The sequence below is a fragment of the Poecilia formosa genome, unplaced genomic scaffold, assembly GCF_000485575.1.
Source record: "Poecilia formosa unplaced genomic scaffold, Poecilia_formosa-5.1.2 Scaffold941, whole genome shotgun sequence".
In the NCBI taxonomy this organism is placed as follows: domain Eukaryota; kingdom Metazoa; phylum Chordata; class Actinopteri; order Cyprinodontiformes; family Poeciliidae; genus Poecilia; species Poecilia formosa.
In genome coordinates this window covers 29,594-39,671 of record NW_006800880.1, presented here as the reverse complement: position 1 = coordinate 39,671, position 10,078 = coordinate 29,594, and the positions used below count along the sequence as shown (strand labels likewise).

At 42.4% G+C, this 10,078-nt stretch overlaps 1 long non-coding RNA gene across 1 annotated transcript in view; it reads left to right on the top strand.

The window, feature by feature from the left end:
- The window catches only part of LOC107835035 (uncharacterized), a 16,762-nt gene extending 6,703 nt beyond the window's left edge, over positions 1-10,059 (top strand). The window contains exons 2-3 of the long non-coding RNA XR_001660865.1: positions 6,069-6,073; positions 9,969-10,059. This is a non-coding gene — a long non-coding RNA (uncharacterized LOC107835035). The remainder of the gene's footprint in view (positions 1-6,068; positions 6,074-9,968) is intronic.
- The last annotated feature ends 19 nt before the right edge of the window (positions 10,060-10,078 follow it).

The following is a 10,078-nucleotide window of genomic DNA, read 5'->3' as shown; positions in this document are numbered from 1 at the left end:
TGTTACTTCTGTGTAGAAAGTTTTATAGTAAAAGGCGTATTCTTATCTTTAATTTATTCAAATAAGGCGTATCTTTGCTCCTCCAATCCAGGAGCTGTCTCTGACCCTCTATCTGAAGCTTAAAACCCCTGCCGTGTTTACGGCCTTTCACAGATGAGTGTGAAAAGCTACAACTTCCACTGTATTGTTTTCCCACAGACAAAAGGCAGTTCAAACGATCCTAGCAAACCATCTGCTGTAACTACAGGTAAAATAAAGGTCAATAGGCCAGAATGCATTACTAATTTCAAAACCACAATTAGGCCATTTGAATCAAGACATGTTAAGTTTTAAAACTAGCTTATTTTAAATTTATTTTCTCAACAAAAGTAACTAAGTTACATTGAAAGTATCTTTTTTAGTTACTTTCAGCAGCTGCTGACAACAACGCTCCGCCACCTGTGAAAATAACATTGATCTTTGCCAATAATTAATTGCAGGTTATTTTATAGCAATAAAAAGGTGGTCTCCACTTATATGGTTGAACTGAAGGGGAGATTATTTAATGGTTACAACAGTACAAAAAAAGTTTGTGTGTTCCAGTATTGTCTAGAAAACTATAAATAGGATTCTAGACACTGCCCCCACCCCAGAGTCCAGGTTCTGCATCACAGCAGACTGTTCCAGTCGGGTGTTGTCTCCAGTGGTACTAGTGTCTGAGTTCTTTGCCTCATTGTTCACCTGTGCTGCCCGGACTTCTGTACAGGCTTTCCTCTCCCCAGCTACTTGGGCCAGCTCCTCTGGATTGATCCCAAGGGGCTCCCAAGCCCACCGAGAAACATAGTCCCTCCATCATGTCCTAGGTGTTCCTGGAGCCTCTTCCCGATGGAAGGTACCTGAAACACCTCAACAGGCAGGCGTCCAGGAGGCATCCTGACCAGATGCCTGAGCCACCTCAACTGGCTCCTCTCGACGTGAAAGAGTAGCGACTCTACTCTGAGTCCCTCCTGGAAGACCGAGCTTCTCACCCTATGTCAAAGGGAGAGCCCAAGAGTCATCCCTGGCAAGACCCCTGAATAGACCTTGCCAGCGATACTTATGAGTGTGACCCCTCTGTAATTGGAGCACACCCTCCGGTCCCCCTTTTTAAACAGGGGGACCACCATCCCAGTCTGCCAATCCCTGGGAACTTCCCCCGATGTCCATGCAATATTGCAGAGTCGCGTTACCCAAAACAACCCTTCAACATACAGAGCCTATAACATCCAGGGGCCCTGCCACCGAGAAGCTCTTTAACCACCTCAGCGACCTCATCTCCAGAAATTGGAGAGCCCAACCCAGAGTCCGCAGTCTTCACTTCCTCAATTGAAGACATGTTGGTGGGATTGAGGAGGTCTTCGAAGTATTCCGCCCACCGACCCACAACGTCCTGAGTCGAGGTCAACAGTACACTATCCCCATTATAAAAAGTGTTGGTGCTGCTCTGCTTCCCTGTCCTGAGACGCCGGATAGTTGACTAGAATTGCTTTGAAGCCATGTGGAAGTCTTTCTACGTGGCCTCTCCAAACTCCTCCCACACCCAAGTTTTTGCCTCAGAAACTGCCCAAGCCGCATGTCGCTTGTACTACCAGAACCCATCGGCTGCTTCAGGTGTCCCACATACCAAAAAGGCCCAATAGGACTCCTTCCTCAGCCCGACAGCATTCCTCGCCAAAGGTGTCCACCACCGGATTCAAGCGTTGCTGCCACGACAGGCCCCCACAACCTTGTGGCCCTAGCTCCGGTATGTTGCCTCGACAATGGAGGTGCGGAACATGGTCCACTGCAATTTCGTTGTCTTTCTGACAATGACAATAAAATTCTTCTGATTCTTCTGATCAATGTCCCTCCCGGAAATGGGAGTTAAAGCTTCGTCTCACAGGAGACTCTGCCAGATGTTCCCAGCAGACTCTCATGATATGTTTGGGCCTGCCAGGTCTGACTGGCATCCTCCCCCACTACGGGAGTCAACTCATCACTAGGTTGTGGTCGGTGAACAGTAACAGTAATATATTTGGCGCTTGTCATCTGAGATGTGTGATGAATTGGAGCTTAACAGTGGAACTGCGTGTGCATTTATTGTGCAGTGCATTGCACTTGTTGATGTCTAAAGGACATCTGCACTTTGATTGATTGTTCCTGTAATATATTTGAGTTACAGTTGCTCTTCTATCAGCTTGAACCAGTCTTGCCATTCTCCTCTGACCTCTGGCATCAACAAGGCATTTGTGCCCTTAGAACTGCCGCTCACTGGATATTTTCTATTTTTCTGACCATTCTCTGTAAACCCTAGAGATGGTTGTGCATAAAGATCCTAGTAGATCAGCAGTTTCTGAAATACTCAGACCAGCCCGTCTGGCACCAACAACCATGTCATGTTCAAAGTCACTTAAATCACCTTTTTTGCCCATTCTAACACTCAGTTTGAACTGCAGCAGATTGTCTTGGCCATGTCTACATGACTAAATGCATTGAGTTGCTGCCATGTGATTGGCTGATTTGACATTTACGTTAATGAGCAGTTGGACAGGTGTACCTAATAAAGTGGCTAGTGAATGTATGTTCACTTTTGGATGCTTTCATTGGTAGTCTACATTGTGAAGTGTCAGTTAAATACATATACAGTATAATATAATATAGTCATTTTCACTCTGTCTAAAGCTCCTCACATTTTTGGGAGGATTGTATTAGGACTTCGAAGCCATGCAAACTGCAGTGTGTACTATAATGTGTAGAGTGGATATAGAAAAGATCACTTTGTTCATCGAGAGCACAGCAGCATTTATTTTTCTTTTGTTTACCTCAACTCTTTTCTATGGAAATACAGAGGCAGAGTCAGAAAGAGGTTTAGGGAGGCACAGGCCCCCCCTGATATCTGATTGGCTCAGCCAGGTGCCACCCGAGGACTGACATGTAACAGCACCAGGTCATTCCTATACAGTATCTGGACTCATTGAAAGTCACCCTAATATGCAAAGAAGGGTATAATAAATATATGAAAAGAAAATGTATAAAACTATATATAAGGCCATGTGATGATACATATAAATAGATCAGGTGCGATATCAGCCTCCAGTATACTCGTACTTATAAAAGCAAGCCTCCAATTCTGCTGGATGTTCCTTGTGTGCTGACCTGCGGTGCAACTCAAAGGGTAAAGCAACTTATTTGGTGATGATAATCCACCAATAAGTTATTTGCTGATCCTCTGGGAGAAAAATAAATTAAATTAAAAAACAACTGAAGAAAGGAGAGGCAGACAAAAATGTTCGTAGTTTGGAGCAGAGGTCGCCATAAATTTTTTTCCGTTGTCCGTCAAATTATAATAATATTTTTTTGCATTTTATTTCCATTTTGTAGTCAACAAGAGCAACATTTAACTTTTTCTCTGCAGTGAAAACATTTTTGAAATTAGGTAATATCAGAATTCGGCAAGACTCTGATCGTTACCTGATCCCGCACTCACTCCTCTCTGCGGGAGAAATATCCTGCAGAAGCGGATCAGCTGTGCTAGACGCTCCAAAGCCTCTGGTCCATTAAAGCTGTTCTTGTATTGATTTATAGTAAGATCCATGATGTTCTCTGCGCATAAAGTTGAAACTGTTTGCATAATAAGTGGTCAGATCTGCGTTATTACAGTCTGGATACAAAACCAGCAGACTGCTCTCTGTACATAGCTAAACTGTCAAGACAAGAATGAGGGAGGGTCCGATATATTGTAGTTAACCTTTTACTGGATTAGCTTATACATCTCTAGGGTTTACAGAGAATGGTCAGAAAAACAGAAAATATCCAGTGAGCGGCAGTTCTGAGGGCGCAAATGCCTTGTTGATGCCAGAGGTCAGAGGAGAATGGCAAGACTGGTTCGAGCTGATAGAAGAGCAACTGTAACTCAAATTGCCACTTGTTACAATCGAGGTATGCAGAAGAGCATCTCTTAATGCACAACACGTCAAACCTTGAGGCGGATGGGTTACACCAGCAGAAAACCACACCGGTTGTCACTCCTGTCAGCTAAGAACAGGAAACTGAGACTACAATTCGTACTGGCTCACCAAAATTAGACAACAGAAGACTGGAAAAACATTACCTGGTCTAATGAGTCTTGATTTCTGCTGCAACATTTGGATAGTAGGGTCAGAATTTGGTGTCAACAAAATGAAAGCCTGGATCCATCCTGCCTTATATCAATGGTTCAGTCTGGTGGTGGTGCAAAGGTGTGGGGGATATTTTCCTGGCACACTTTGGATCCATTAGTACCAATTCAACATCGTGTCAACGCCACAGCCTACCTGAGTATTGTTGCTGACCATGTCCATCCCTTTATGACCACAGTGTACCCATCTTTTGATGGCTACTTCCAGCAGGATAGCGCAAAAATGTGATAAAGCGAGAATCATCTCAGACTGGTTTCTTGAACATGACAATGAGTTCTTTGTGCTCGAATGGCCTTCACAGTCACCAGCTCCAGAGCACCTTTGTGATGTGGTAGAATGGGAGATTTGCATCATGGATGTGCAGCTGACAAATCTGCATCAACTGCATGATGCTATTATGTCAATATGGACTCTTTAAGGAATGTTTCCAGTACCTTGTTGAATCTATGCCACGTAGGATTAAGGCAGTTCTAAAGGCAAAAGGCGGTCCAACCCAGTACTAGCAAGATGTACCTAATAAAGTGGCTAGTGAGTCTACATTGGGAGGAGAGAAGATTGGTATTTAATGGAGGTCTGAAATGCAGAAAGACCAGAAGCTGTGGAATGTTTGAATTTTGTTCCAACCAGGCAAAATGTTAGCTCCAGGTGGCCAGGCTACCTACCAAGGAGCGTTTTTTTTAAAATCCTGATTCATATGCTCACATTTGCCATTAATTTGAAGATAAAAAAAACTGAGGAGAGTCAGGATTTTGAGCCAAAGGCTAGACCCATAAGTGGTTGGATTGTGATGTGACTTACTTAAGTGACACAGATTTGTTTCATACAAGGGAGAAAATTACATTCCAACTCCATGACCACATGGACCTTGTTCTGCTGAGAGACTTCAACGCTCACATGGACAATGACAGTGAGATCTGGAGGGATGTGATTGGAATTAATCCCCCCTGATATGTACCCAAGCAGTGTTCTGTTGTTGGACTTTTGTGCTCTTCATGGATTGTCCATAATGAACATCATCTTCAAGCATAAGGGTGTCCATATGTGCTTTTGCCACCAGTACATGCTAGACTAGAGATCAATGATCGTCTTTGTTGTCTCATCTAATCTGCAGCCACACATCTTGTACTCTCAGGTGAAGAGAGGTGCAGAGCTGTCCACTGACCATTACTTGATGGTGACTTGGGTTCAATGGTGAGGGAGGATGTCAATCAGACCTGGCAGGCCCAAACGTACTATTAGGGTCTGCTGGAAATGTCTGGAAGAATCTCCCATGAGACTGAGTCTGAGTGGACCATGTTACATGCCTCCATTGTCGAGGTAGCTTATCGGAGTTGTGGCCACAAGGTTGTTGGTGCCTGTTGCGGCAGCAACCCCCAAACCCACTGGAGATCAGGCCTTTTTGTCCTGTGGGATCACAGAAGCAGCTGATGGGTACTGGCAGTCCAAGTGGCATGTTGCTCGGGGCAAAAACTCACGCGTGGCAGGAGTTCAAAGAGGCCATGGAGGAAAGCAATTCTGGTCCACCATCGAGCATTTAAAGTCTTCCATGGGGAAAGGCTTCTACATGGCTTCTACATGGATTCTACATGGTGTCGAGGTGATTCTGGTCCACCATCGGGTGTCTCAGGAGGGGAAACAGTACAGCGCCAACATTTGAGTTCAAACTGGCAAGAGTTTGTCTTGCCAGTTTGAACCCCCGATCTTTTTCAGTTGTTGTTGTGACCTTGGGCAAGAAACTTCACCCACTTTGCCTGCTGGTGATGGTAAGAGGGTGCTGTGCACCTCTGCAGTAGATATAGATGCCCACTATAAACACTGGTGAGAGTTGAATTCCGCCAAGACTGCCCTTTGTCACTGATTCTATTCATTATTTTTATGGACAGAATTTTTAAGATAAGGTAATTTTATAGCACATTTTCCGCAACAAGGCAATGCAAAGTGCTTTACAGGAATTAAAAGGAAACACAAACAGTCAAGCAGCCAAGAAGTTGAGGGGATCCGTTTTGGTGACCTTATGATTGCTTTTGTTTTTTGCAGATGAAGTGGTTCTACTGGCTTCATCAGGTCTTGATCTACAGCTTCCACTGTACTGGTCTGTGTGGTGAAGAGAGAGCTGAGTTGAAAACTGAAGCTCTTGATTTACCAGTCAATCTGCATTCCTACCCTAATCTATTTCCCCTTTTCTACTGGCTCTACTTCATCAGGCCCGTACTACTGGCCTGGCCTGGCTCCACTCTACTTTGGAGTGAACGCATTTCCACAGACCCAACTCGGTCTGCAGCAGGGTGACACTACCTGGCAGTGGGGGGTATAGCGCCCTGCCTCCAGGTGTCATGTGCTTCATTACTATGCAACCTAAATACAGTTGTTTTTCCGAGACAAAAGAAGAAGAGAGAGCAGAGCTATTTAATGGCCTGATTGTGATTTTTCTGAGATTTCAAGAAAATGTGGAGTGAGAGGAATACTGCATATGTAGCGAGGAGAGCTGATCTCCACCTTGCAGCAGGAGGAAAGTAGGTCTCCCAGATTTTGCAGCATGAGCCAATGATGATTTTTGTATTCCAACTACTATAGAACTCGTAGTACTTTACAGAATATACATGCACTAATGTTAGCCAGGGTGTTGCAAATAACTTAATAGTGTCAGAACTGTGTATTGGCACTGCACATTCATAATATATTCCAATGTGTTTTCAGATTTTGGTAAACTTTTGTCGTAGACCACCAGTGTGGTTATTCATACAACCTCAGAGTTGTAGAAGCTGTAGGACATCAGTGTCTGTCTTCCTGACTGCCAGTCGGTGTTTACCTTCAGGATGTCCAGAAACCTTCACCTTTCTGGAGCAGGGATCACATGAGCCCAATGTGCTGATGAAACATTTGCTCATTTTAAAAAAATGTGGGGCATGTTCTTACAGAGTTGAAATACATTTACAACCTTGTCTGTTTTTAACTTTTCAATACGTTAAATTATTCATCTGATGTTCAAGTTATACTGAAAATAAATAAAAGTATATTTCTTCTAATCTGACTGGTTCTAGTTTTAATCAAACCTTCTGCACATTTGCCCATTTTGGTCACTAAGAATTGATGGGGCTCTTAAATGCTTAAACTCATAATCTTGTTTACCGCTAATTAAGATTACAAGTTTTGGACACATTTTCTCACTTTCTGACATTGAAGATTTTCCAAGACAACAGCTTAACAGTGAGTGGATAGAATTAGGTTGTACACAGTAGAAATTAACAAACATGACTTGTATTTTGGGTTCTTGTTGTTAGCAACCAATGTCAAAATGTTTGGTTTGCTGAATAATGTATGTTCACTTTTGGATGCCTTCACTTGTAATCTACAATGTCAAGTGTCAATGAAATACATATATAATATAATATAGTGTTATTTTCACTCTGTCAAAGGCTCCTCACATTTTTGGGAGGATTGTATTAAGACCTTGATGCCATACAAACTACAGTATGTACAATAATGTGTGGAGTGGGTATAAAAAAGATACTTCATTCATTGAGAGCACAACAGCATTTATTTTTCATCTTTTGTTTGCCTCAACTCTTCTCTATGGAGTTCTACCATCTCTTTGCTGGTAGCTACCTTCCAGGAGTAGTTTATGTTGCTGATGGTTCTCCTCTTTGTTTATCATGTCAGCCATGTTCTTCTTCTTCTGTTCCCTGGGAAAAGTAATCAGATGTTATAGCTTATAGCATACAAATGTAGATACATAACACAGAGTTACTAATGTCTAAGTTACATATACATAATTAATTATTTAAAACAGACATTACTTTGTATGTAAATTATAAATAACTGGAATAGTCATGTGCATTAAAGACAAAACGTAATTACTTTTAAGTTTTAATCCTGTGTAGACATACAGTCATGGATAAAATATCACTCTTGTTGTCTTCAGGTTTATTGTTCATTTTTGTGTACTGTACATTGGGCTCATAGTTCATAACTGCTTAATTAGAGAATTGATATCTATCCATTTTAGAAGAATAGAATATCTATATGTGTTTTATTATCTCACAATAGGGGAAACTCTGGAGCAACAACAGCACAATTGCAAACAATCGAAGCAAGTAGATTCAGGCAGCTAAAACATTAAAAAAACAAACGAAGGGCAATATGCTGTACAATATTGACAAAGTTATAAACGGTGCACTCTGATCTCAAGGAATGTGCAACTGAGTAGAAATGTGCATGTGTTTAAGCAATAGAAATACAGCAGACTTTGTGTTTCAAATGTCTTCCATGATTGTATGTAGGCAACTATAAAATATAGTAAAAACCAGACAGATACATCTGCAAACTACTCACCTTGTTGGAGAGCAGCAGCGTCGTTAGCTGCATCTGAGTCAGGGTTCACTGTAGGACTGCGTCCGGCTCCGAAGTAGCTAACCGAGGCTTCCCGTTTTCTCTGCTACGTTGACGAAAACAACTCATTCCTCACTGTTCCATAAAGCTGCCGCTAAATATTGAAATCCGATGCAAAGAGAAGCTGTCATCTCATTGTTCCACCGCTTGCTTGTAGCTTCCATCACTTCTGTGTTGCAGGGAATCTGTTTTTCTTCTCTCTTTGTGCTACGTCTGACCAAGCTACGTCTGACCATAGCATGGTCAGACGTAGCGAAGCTTGTGAGCGAAGCTTCGCTCTTGCATCACCCACACAGGTCGGCCTGCTGGCCCTACTCCAAAAGCAGGGACCTAAAAAGCAGGGACTGGCCTCGAAAAAAGCCAGTGGAAACGTTCACAAAGCCAGTTGAGTAGAGTGGAGCCGGGACATTAGGTCATGAGGTCATGAGCTTTGTGTCATGACCAAAAGAACAAGGTCATGGATACAAGTGGCTGAAATAAATTTCCTTTGTAGGGTGTCTGGGTTCTCTCTTAGAGATAAGCTCAGTCATCCGGTAGGGACCCAGAGTAAAGCCACTGTTCCACCATGTCAAGAGGAGCCAATAGAAGTCGCTCGGCCATCTAGTTAGGATGCTTCCTGGATGCCTCCGTGGCTCGTCCCACCAGGAGGAAACAGCGGAAGACCCAGGACATGCTGGACGGACTATGCTTCTCAGCTGTCCTGGGAATGCCTTGGGATTCCCTGAGTGGGGCTGGCCCAAGTGATTGCCTGAGCCTCGCTACTTAGACTGCCACCCCAGCGACCCAACTCCAGATGAGCGGAAGAAAATGAATGGATGGATGAATGGATGGATATAAACCTAGTTTAAGGCTTGGGCAACAGGGCAATTCAGTTTTCATGCTTCGTTAATGTGGAACAAACTTCCCAAAAATTGCAAAACAGCTGAAACACTAAAAGAAAAACATTTTTTTGAGTTGGCTTTGATTAATAATAACTAAAACATTGATTAATGCATTTGATGTATATTTGGTAATGATTATTTTTGATTATGACATTTGATTAAATGTAATGTTTGATGCTTACTTCATAATTGGTTATTGTATGTTTTTATCAAATAAAACACTTTAAACTGCCTTGTTGATGAAAGGCACTATATATATATATAAAGTTGACTTGACTCACCGTTGCTTTTTTCACTGTCTGCCGGCTTCATCTGGATCGGGTGATGCATCTACAACAGTGAGAAATGACAAACTGCTCATCACAGTGATTTGCAAGTTTATCTTCTTAAATGCTTTTTCTAGATATCCAAAGCGTAATGTTTTCTGACTGTATTAATGGGACTCTTATTTTGAAATACACAATTACTGAAACCAAATTTACCACTATAAGTTGGGGACATTGACTGTGTTTTCAGCTGCCAGTAGGGGTGTAGCGATACAATAATTTAATGATACGATACGATATACAATATTCTGGTCACGATACGATATGTATCACAATATTTATTGAGCGATACAATTCGCTACGATTC